This window comes from Cebus imitator, unplaced genomic scaffold (genome assembly GCF_001604975.1).
Source record: "Cebus imitator isolate Cc_AM_T3 unplaced genomic scaffold, Cebus_imitator-1.0 Scaffold844, whole genome shotgun sequence".
NCBI classification, from domain to species: domain Eukaryota; kingdom Metazoa; phylum Chordata; class Mammalia; order Primates; family Cebidae; genus Cebus; species Cebus imitator.
The window spans coordinates 178,478-188,018 of NW_016108159.1; the positions used below are offsets into that span (position 1 = coordinate 178,478).

At 39.8% G+C, this 9,541-nt stretch overlaps 1 pseudogene across 1 annotated transcript; it reads right to left on the reverse strand.

The window, feature by feature from the left end:
- Nucleotides 1-1,518: 1,518 nt before the first annotated feature.
- On the reverse strand, nt 1,519-2,436 carry LOC108297789 (annotated as a pseudogene). Its single transcript, XR_001822327.2, has one exon. The product of XR_001822327.2 is annotated as a 40S ribosomal protein S2-like (transcript).
- Nucleotides 2,437-9,541: the final 7,105 nt, after the last annotated feature.

Below are 9,541 nucleotides of genomic sequence, written 5' to 3' on the forward strand. Positions count from 1 at the left end.
TCAAAATTGCGATCAGGAAGATGGCTGCATTCCCTGTTCCACGGTAAAACATCTCATACCACCAACGAACTTAGCCAGTTCTGGAGAGATTACCACCGTGATAGAGTATTTCTGACCATGGGCTCTGGGCCAGCCATTCTCTGGGAGTGCAAGATGGGAAAAATACGACTGTTCTCTTTTCCTCTTTTCCGCCTTTTTCCACATTATTTATTTCGAAGCAAGTTTAAAAATCAGTAGTTCTGTTGCCAGTTTTCCTACACTACAGTAGTATATCCTATAAGGGAATAGCCATCACATTCTTATTTTCTTTCGCTTTAGCTTGATCAAATAACCAGCCTGCATCTCAGAAGGAAGCATCCTTGATTTTTGGGTCAGATGAACTTCTTATTGTGTGGAATTCGCAAAATTCTAATTAAATTATTTTGGGGGAAAACGGTTTCGCCTTACTGTAATATCAGAATATATAAGAATTGCTGTTTCAGGGCCCACTGTGTATTAGTTGCTTTACTTATCTTACTGATAGTTTTCATAAAATCCCTGTGACATAACCTTTCTTTCGGTTTCAAGATGAGGAAATTTAGACTCAGAAGGATAGATTACTTGTACCTGTTCACACAGCTAGGAGGTGCAGAGCTGGGATGTAAAAGGCATGCATCACAATTCATTGCCTGCGCTGGTCAGCATTATCCCTACATTTTACATAGTCTTGGAAAGAAATCCCTATGTCTCTGAAAGCCACTAATGTAAATATAAAAATTCCATACTGCTGTAATATCATCTATCTATTTTATAAGAGCTTGACGCATGACAAATGGTATTTTTCCTTTACTGCGAAATATTTAGTTTAGTTTACAAAATATATTTGGGGGTGGCAGCTTTGAAAATGTATATATATGAATAAGTCAAATGATGTTGATTTACCACTTTTTGTGTGCTGGAAACTGTGCTATGCACCGTGTAGAGGCCCGTGGACAAATGAATCTGCTCTATAGTTCTGCGACACCTACCAGCTTCTAGAAGACTTTGTTTGGCTCCTGATACAGAAAAGCCACACTTAGGGTACCTATATGGAAAGCAACCGGTGTACAGTTTGAAAGTGGGTGATTTTGTTGTAATGTTTCAGTATGAAATGTATTTATTCAGTAAACCCTCTGCAATGCCTCTATGTTTCATGTAGTATAACTGACTGATAGAGCAGATGTAAAGACCAAGTAAAAACTGGTCCTTGTTTGTAACCATCTCCTAGGAAAACAAACCCAAAAAAGAATGTAAATTCTTAATTATGGTCTGCACAGGTTGTATTTGCAGTGAAAGAGGGGAAAAGAGGAAAAGGAGAGAAGAAATTTCATGGAGAAAGAGTAGAGGAAATAGGAGCTGGACTCACATCTGGAGGATTGAATCCTTGTGATGCATTTCTGTGCTTGAAAATGCCATTGTTTGTGGGTTAAGAGGCTTAATTTCATATTCCTGCATGTTTATGCCTCTCACCTAAACACTTAAATAACTGGATTAGCAATCTTTTTTTTTTAAGGTTAATTCATTTTATTTTTCTTGTATAAAAACCCTATGTTGTAGCCACAGCTGGAGCTTGGGACCTCTGCGCAGAGACTCTGGTGTGGGTCTTGACGAGGTGGTCGGTGAATTCCTGATAGGGAGACTTGGTGAATACAGTCTCCTTACAGAGATTGGGGGTCAGGTAGCTGTAAGTCTTAGAGATGGCATCAAACGTGGCCTTGGCAAAGTTGCCCAAGGTGGCAGTGCAGCCCCTAGCTGAGGTGTAGCAGTCATCGATACCAGCCATCATGAGCAGCTTCTTGGGCACAGGTGCTGAGACGATGCCAGTGTCCCTGGGCACGGGGATGAGGCCCCAGCACAGAGCCACAGCGGCCTGTCACCTTGCAAGGGACCATGTGGGGCTTGCCGATCTTGTTCCCCCAGTAGCCTCTGCGCACGGGGACAATGGAGAGCTTGGCCAGGAAGATGGCCCCACGGATGGCAGTGGCCACCTCCTTGGAACACTTAACACCCAGACCGACGTGACCATTGTAGTCCCCAACAGCAACAAACACCTTGAACCTGGTTCGCTGGCCAGCACGCGTCTGCTTCTGCACCGGCATAATCTTCAAAACCTCATCCTTGAGAGAGGCCCCCAGGAAAAAGTCAATGATCTCAGATTCCTTAATTGGCAGAGAGAAGAGATAGATCTCCTCCAGAGATTTAATCTTCACGTCTTTGACCAGGCGGCCCAACTTGGTGACAGGCATCCACTCCTTATCCTCCGGCTTTGCCTCTGCGAGCTCTGCGGCCTCAGCCCCGGCCCCGTCCACGGCTGCGATCCCGGCCTCGGATACCCCTGCGGAAGCCACTGTGGTTCCCCATCCCAGGGCCCCCGGTGCCTTCGCGTCCCCCCTCCCCACCCCGCTGCACAGTCGTCATCCGCCATTTGGTGTTTCATCGGAGAAGAAGCAGATTAGCAATCTTATATTCATTTATTAATCTCTGCAGTTAATTTATTTTTAAACAATCACATTTTACTTGTAAATCCTAGGGGAATTTCTAAGTTAATCCTGCTGTGAGGACATTTCAGAAACTGAGAGATTATTAGAAAGGCCAACATCAGTTATGAAGCCAGGAATTCAGCAATACACTGGTACTAGAAGCTATTGACAAATGGGAGCTTGATTAAAAGTCAGAAAGTCCCCATGTTTCATGCACTGTGGTAGGCTCTGGTTTAGTTAGGAACATTCAGGAACTTTGCAGCTGTCTTCATGCAGAAAATCATGCAAGCGTATCTTAACCGCATTGCCAGTGGTCTGTAAAGATTTGTCACAGTTATTTATAAGGGAAGTGTTTTACACTCACACACACATGCGTGCACACACACACACATACACCTCTTATAAATTAGAATCAACTCTGATTGAATCACAGAGCTAGCTGGTGTTGGAGACTCTAAAGCCTCAAGGAATGTCTATCACAGGCGTTTTTCATAATAAGTTATTTTAGTTTAATTCAAAGTCACTGCTTGCCATTACCGTGGCTTTGCTTCTCTGTTGTGGCCCCACAGGAGAATCCTGGAACTGAAATCCCTGCCTCATTTAAAAGGCAGGGACAGAAGGAGCAGCCCCATCATCTGAGCCCTTCACACTGAGAATGATACTGTTTTACCTGGAAGTGTCCCCCCTTGTTGCTGTCACACTTCAAGCTGCCTGTTCTCGCAGCTGTATTGCAATCAATCTTCACTACACAACATTTAACATTCTCAGCACTGTGTGTTTAGCTGTACCTACTTTAATTTGCATATTAGAGCTACATAGGTTATGGCTGAGCAAAAAATTATTCTTCATCCTCTGCAGTGGTTTAAATAACACAGTGGATCACTTTAACCCCAACAGATTCCATATAGAATAACTTAAATACTTGTATATTAGTTTTCTATTGCTTCATAAAAAATTAGCACACAGTGGCATAAAACTGCACACATTTGTCATTTCACAGTTTCCATAAAGTCTGCCATGGATCAACTGTATTCTGTGCTGTGGACCTTGCAAGGATGAAATCAGCTTGTCACTCTCACAGACACACCCAGGATCATGTTTGCTCAAATATCTGGGCACCCTGTAGCCCAGTCATATTGCCACATAAAGTTAACCATACACCAAGCATCTGGACACAGTTTGTAAATTAACTATTATATTTTAATTTACTTTGTATCTTAGTTAAATGATCTATTTCTCTGTTTTCATACCTATAAAGTACAGCTGTGAATAATTTTGCTTTGTTAGTTGCATGTTTATTAACTAATTTTAAGGTTATATGTGTGAATAGGGAAAACAGTTAATCAGGCAGTTTACATTCTTTACTCTAAAAGGGAATTTTTATCATATGGCAGGCAGACTTTTAATATTTATGAAATTTTACCACATAGCAAGTTCTTTTATAAGCTCTTTAAATGCTTTACTTCATTTGATCCATAAGTACCTTTATTATCCCTATGTTTATAAGAAGACATTTCATATGACATATAGTAGCTAAGTAATTTATGCTAGATGACATCTTATAAGTGGCAGGCCAGGATTGGAATCTATGGTTGTAGAAGCAGTCTTCCCATCCAATTACTGTGATAATATAGTTTATCATTCAAAGCATGTGAAAGAGAGCAATATTTAAATTACACCTCCACAATTGGCATAAGACAGAAAAGTCAGACATATCAAGCCAATTGCTCACTCACTGTGTAACAGTTTTTTTGCTTGCACACAACAGAAAAATCTTACTTAGATTGGCTAAATCAAAAAGCAAGTTGATAATCTCACAGCATGTGTAACATCCGCATGATGTGACTTTTTCTCCCTCTCTAAGTTATTCCTGTCAGCATACCCACTGGTGTTATTTTTCCCATCTTAAAAAAATGCAAACACCAAAAACCTGTTTACTTCACTCCTTTTACTTGCTTAGTGCCATTTATCTGTTCCCCCTGATTGCAAGCTTCCCACAGAGTGTCGTCTACGGTCACTGTGTCCAATTGCTCTCCTCCTATTCTGTCTTAAGCATACTTCAGCCAAGCCTATGCACCTTCCATTAAACAGAAACTGTTCTTGTCAAGGTGACCATGACACCAATATTTGTAAATCGAATGGCTGTTTCACAGTCCTGTCCTTCATTGACGTATTTATGATTTTGGATAGGGTTAGGCTGGGCCCACGCATCTGTAATCTCCTTGGCTCGCGTCTGTAATCTCAGCACTTTGGGAAGCCAAGGCAGGTGGAACACCTGAGGTCAGGAGTTTGAGAGCAGCCTGGCCGACATGGCAAAACCCTGCCTCTACTAAAAATACAAAAAGTAGCCAGGTGTGGTGGTACAGGCCTGTAATCCCAGCTACTCAGGAGGCTGAGGCAGGAGAATGACTTGAACCCAGCAGGCAGAGGTTGCAGTGAGCCGAGGCGTGACATTGTACTCCAGCCTGGGCAACAAGAGGGAAACATCCATCTAAAAAAAAAAATTTTTTTTTTTTTTTTGTATAGAGTTGATTACTCCCTCCATCCAGAAGTACTTTCTTTCCTGAGTTCCAGTACAATACTCTCTTGGTTTTTCTGTGACCTCATTAGCTGTAACTCCTGAGTCTCCTTGGCTTATTCTCCTCCTTTCCTTGTGATCTCTTGGTGCTGAAGTGCCTCAGAAGTCAATCCTTAGTCCCCTTGTCTTCACTGCCTACACTCATTACCTTGCTGATCTTATCCAGTGTTGTGGTTTCATATGTGATCTACACTCTCATCTCTGTCCAGTTTAGATAGCTGAACTAAACTCCACGGTCTATTTCCAGTTGCCCACTTGGCAACTCCACATGCTGTTAAATAAACATTTTGACTTTAACTGTGTAAAATTTGAATTTTTTATTTCATTCCCCTGATTTCATCTACTTGCATTCTTCCTCATCTCAGTTAACATTAACATTATGTTTTTAGATGCTCGCTTAGAAACAGTGTTGTCAATCTTGGCATTAAATTTATCTAGAAATACTGTTGGGTCTGCACTCTAAATATATTGAGAATGTGAGCTGTGGGCAATTTCGCCCCCCTCCACCATACCACTTCATTGTAAGCCACTACAATTTTTTGCCTGGATTATGGCAATAACATTTTTACTGGTTTATCTCCCTATACCTTTGTTTCTAATGATTAGTCTCATCCCAGCAGCCAGAGGTATCCTTTTGAAAACTGTGTCAGATCGTGCCACTCCTGTCATTGTTCTCTATCTCATGGAGAGAAAAAGAAGAAAAGCATTTGCACGGGCTGCAAGTTCCTACGTGATCTGATATTCTGTTACTTCTCTAAAACCCAACAACTCCTCCACTAGATCCCACTCCAACAACCCTAGCTGTAAGAGTCATACTTCCAACTAGAGGCTTTTGACTGGCTGTTCTCTCTGCCTGAAATATTCTTCCTTCACATATTCAATAGCTCGTTCCATCAATTTTATTAGATTTTGCTCAAATATCACATTGTGAGAGACCCCTATCCTCTCCAACTTCTCAGCCCTATCCAACTGCTGAGCCTTCCAGATCTTTCTTAACTTCGTCTAATTTTTTTCTATACCATTGTCATCTTCTGACATACAGTGGGATGTAATTATGTGTTTTCTTTACTGTTTGTATAATTTCATGGAAAAATGAGTTCCATGAGGGCAGACACAGTTGTCTGCTTTGTTTGCTGCAGTATCCTTAGGGCCCACAGTAGTTCCCGGCAGTTAGTTATTCTTCATTAAATATTTGGTCTAATTCCAAAATAGACTGGAAGTCAAAAGTAGGTGGATCCCAGACATGGGAACTCTGCTCAAGGATGCCTTAAAGGGTTCAGATTTTTTTCCTCTCTTCTCTGTCCCTCTCGGTATCTTTAACATACTGGTCTCAAGATGGCTAAAGCACTTTTAGGCCTCTGATTTGGCATGGTAATGTTTACAGATAGAAAGGAATATATCTTCCAATGTGCCTTTTCAAAGAGACGAAACCCATGACATAGGACTTCCCAGAACCTATCCCCACGATCAACTCCAACATATGGGACTGAATTAGCTCACATGACTGTTTCAAAACCAGTGGATGTCAAGAATACTGGAATTGCCGTGACTGGCTTAGATAAACAGGAGACAGAATGGATGTTGGGGAGTCAATCACAATGTCCACTGAAACATATCAGTGCCCTGGTATGATTGGATATGTATGTGCATGCGTGTGTGTGTGTGTGTGTGTGAACCTGAAAAAGAGCTGATTTCTGGTATACAAATGTTACAAAATGAAGAGAAACGGATTAAGGTAATTAATTCGTTTAAGGTAATTAAGATGGGGAAAGAGATGACATTTTGCAGAGATATATTTTGCCTGTTAATGGCATGAGGCTAACATCTAATATTTCCATCTCATACTAGGTAATGCTTTGACAGTGGGACTAGAAATCATGTAGAGACTTGTTTTTCCCACTCAATGCCTATATGAGCATTACCAGTGTTTCCTTTCATGGATGACTGACAAACCCCCTCTTGACTGATACATTCTTCATGTAGCCATATTAATACCTTTATTCAAATCTTGGTGTTTCTTTGACCTGGGACCACTCTTATTCCTTTTTCTTGGTTTCAGCTTAAAGTACATAAAACAGATATACAAAGATAAATAATAATTATAAAGTGAAAACCTGTGTAACCACAACCCAAAACAGTGAAATCAAATATTGATAAAACCCTAGAAATCATTATGTCCCCTCCCTAACCACAGCTGTCTAGCTCCTCAGCAGAGGTTCCCACCATCCTGCTCATTGTTTAGAATCTCTACTTTGCTGCTCCTTATAGCTTTGCCACCTACGTAAACAACTCTAACCTACCTTGTTTAGTTTGTAGCAATTCTTACAGAATCACATCCCTGCCCAGAGCTTTTAGAGTACACTTAAAGAGCAACCTTATTTAACTTGGTTATGGAGGCTTTTAGAAATGTTTAAAAGCAAATTCTCTTTCCACATTAAAGAGACAACAGATATTCCTTGGGTACCTACTGTGTGCTTAGGAGTGAAGAAGGTACCAGGGTATACATGAGAGCTAAATGGTGTTCTCTGCCTTCACTGAGATTAGAGTCTGGTTGAGGACATAGTGCCTAATAATAGTGTACAGTGTCAGAGCCAAATACAGCTCAGTTATGCAGCAAGGCCATGGGTATTGCAGTGAGGCATTCCATGTACCACCCCTTATTGGCTGTGTGACTCTGGGAAAGTCTCTCCACCTCTCTGAGCTTGTGTATTCACTTTGAAAAGAGAGATAGATTTAAAACCTGCTCCCCAGGGTTGTTGTGCATGGCATATTGTAGCCTCTAAATGAATGACAGACATTTTACTATGGTACATTGGGCTAGTAGCAGGAAGGCTGAAAATAATTAAATTCCCATTCAACATATAGGCACATATAGAAGCCTAGGGACCTTAGTACACACTAGATGTTAACGTGAGGATGTTTGGCTCCAGGAACACATATAGGCAGCTAAGTGGAATGGTAAGAGGCTAGATACTAAGATCAGAAATGTTGCGGTCAATAATTATAATAAAGATGAAACGTATCCTTTATTGATTAATTAATTATATGACTCTCAAAAGCCTTAGAATCTTACCTCTGGTAGCACCTCAGAGATGCAGATAGACCTGAATCCTTGGAACCAGAACTGTCTAATCAGGTGTTGTCCTCTTAAGAACAGAGAATAAAAAAACATCAATGAGAGTTATATTTTGTATATGCACTCTGTCCAATATATTGCTGAAAACATATTATGTGCATCATCTCATTTACTCCTTACCATGGCCCTAGGAGGTAGGTAAGCTCAATGATTATCCTTTCTTACAGGTCCAAAACTTTGAATTCAGAAATCATTCATAACTTTTCTGCTATCATATAGCTGATGAATGAAGTAGCCATGAATTTATCCTAGTTGGTATCCAGAGCTCACAGTACTTTTCTTGGGGGAGGTACTTTTTTTCTGAGGTAATTTCAAACTTACGAAAAAGTGGCAAGAATGAGACAAAGAACCTCCACTTGTACTTCTCCCTAATACCTCCACTGTGAACATTTTACATATTTTTACACTCGTTGACTCTCTCTCAATACACAGATGCATAAACAGTCACATTTTCATGTATATTCTAAACTATTTGAGTGTGAGCTAGAGACATGTTCTTTTACTCCTAAATACTTCACTGCTGCTTCCCAAGAATAACGATATTGTCTTACATAAACAGTATAATTTTCAAAATGTTATCTTTATTAAATTGAAACAATGGTATTATCTATCTTGTACAAATTTTATTCAAAAGTGACCAGTTATCTCAATAATGTCTTTACAGAGTTATCTAATTTTCTGACCTACAATCCCTCTAGTATCATGCATTTTATGTAGTTACTTCATTTTAGTCTTTTTTTATTTTTATTTTTTATGATTATAACTCACTGTAGTGTTCTCTAGTTTTGAACAATCATATTTTGTCCCTCATGACCACAATAGCTTTTGAAAGTATGGGTATTTGCTAGAGTGTCCTTTAATTTGGGTTTCCCTCGTTTTCTGTCCTTATGATTAGATTCCATTTATATATTTTTGTCTGGAGTACCACAAAATTACGGTATTTTCTTTTCAGTGCATTATATCTGTTGGCAGAGAATACTTATTTATTCCACAACTGGTGATGTGAAATTTAATCACTTTATTAAGGTTGTATTCAGCAAGTTATGTAAAGTAAAGTTACCATATTTTCTTTAAAAATTAAGTGTTCTCTGGTGAGATACTTGGAGATTGTAGGCATATACCATTTTGTCATCCATTGATAATTCTGCCTGAGTCCACTAATGCATGATGGCTGAAAAGTGATACCTTTCTGTAATAACGCCTTCATTTCCCACTTTAAAATATATTTATTTTACTTTTTTTTTTCCCATTTATTTATTTTATTGCATTTTAGGTTTTGGGGTACATGTGAAGAACATGCAGAATTGTTGCATAGGAACACACATGGCA